The sequence below is a fragment of the Formica exsecta genome, unplaced genomic scaffold (genome assembly GCF_003651465.1).
Source record: "Formica exsecta isolate Colony F162 unplaced genomic scaffold, ASM365146v1 scaffold1092, whole genome shotgun sequence".
Taxonomy (NCBI): domain Eukaryota; kingdom Metazoa; phylum Arthropoda; class Insecta; order Hymenoptera; family Formicidae; genus Formica; species Formica exsecta.
Window position 1 is genome coordinate 16,587 of NW_021848431.1, and position 1,704 is coordinate 18,290.

Genomic DNA, 1,704 nt, shown 5'->3' on the forward strand with positions numbered 1-1,704 from the left:
TGGGTTGAATTTTTTAACGTTATTCCAAACTCTCAGTTTGGTTTTCCCCGAAATAGATCTTGTATTGATAACATATCTCTCTATTCTATATTTTTCTATTATCAAATTATTTAAACTAGGTAAAACTACATCATCTTTATTCTTAGACATTAAAGGAGCCTACGACAACATGCTTCCTGACATTCTGATCAATTTATTAATTAAGCTAAAATTCCCCCCATTCACTCTTAAATTTATATATAATTTAATTTCTTCACGTCAACTTTTTTGCAGATATGGTGAAGTGGATGAGGTCTTATGGACTTTCAAAGGCCTTCCACAGGGTAGTGTCTTGAGCCCTATTTTATATACCTTATATGTTCTTGATTTGTCGCTCTTGGAAGATTCAAATTGTAATTTTTTGCAATATGCAAATGATGTGGCTATCTTTTCATCTATGAATTCTACTCAAGAGAAACTAAATATCTTGGACAAAAGTATTAATAGAGTGAATGCTACATTGAATAACTTAGGATTGGAATTATTCTCAGAGAAAACCAAACTTTGTATCTTTTCTTTTGGTAAAAGTTTTAATGATAATTTAGGAATCCACTTTAAGGATTCGTTTATTAAAAAATCTACGAAGATCAAATTTTTAGGTCTTAACTTAACATCGACTTTGAACTGGACCCCTCATATTGACCATATTTAGAATAATTGCCAGAATCCTCTTAAAACTATTAAATGTCTTAGACACACCTGATGGGGTGCAGATCCTCGATTGTTAATTAACCTATATATTGTTCTAATTCGTTCTAGGATTGAATATGGGGGTTTTTACTTCATAAACTATCTAAAACTTCCTCTTTGAAATTAAATCAAATTCAATATAAAGACTCGCTTTGGGATTGAGAAATTCAACTCCCACAAATATAATATTGGCAGACGCCAAAGAGCCTCCTTTGGCTATTCGACTAGATTATATATGCAAAAATTTTTTGGCTAAAACTTGTGTTAATTCTAATCATCCATTGGATTCAATTTTAGAATCGATTATAGACATTGAAAATAACCTCACTATAATCAACAGATTTTTGGATATTCCTTTGGTTATTAATTACAGAATTGTGAAAAATTATTCTCATCTTTTGGAAAAGGATTCAAGACCATTGGGTTTCTCCAAGAGCTTCGAGTCGATCTCGCATATACCTCTTGTTGACTTAGAATCTGGACATTACCTTTCCACCGTTTGTCAGCCTGATTTAGTGTTTAGAGATAAATTTGTTCGTTGAACTTGAGAATTCCTTCTGCTATTTACGGATGGCTTGAAACAAAAGGAGGCCAATTTCACTGAGTTGACTATTACCAATCTTGACGAATCTGTATCAAAACTTTTCAGAGCTCCGAACTTCATTCCTATTTTTACGGTTGAAGCAATGGCCTTATTAGAGGCCATTGGGATTTTATCCGTGAAAGGAGAATCAAATCCGTCACAATATTTTCTGATTCAAAATCAGTCCTTTCTGAATTATCTCATTTTGATATCTCTGGCAAGAAATCTCATTTTATATCTAAAATTAGAGAGGACCTCCTCTCTCTCAAAAACTCGGGATTTGACATAAAATTGGTTTGGATCCCCGCATAAAGGAATTCGAGGTAACGAGTTAGCTGATCGCAAAGCTAAAGTAGCAGTCAGATTAGATATCGATACCAAAGTCGGCATTC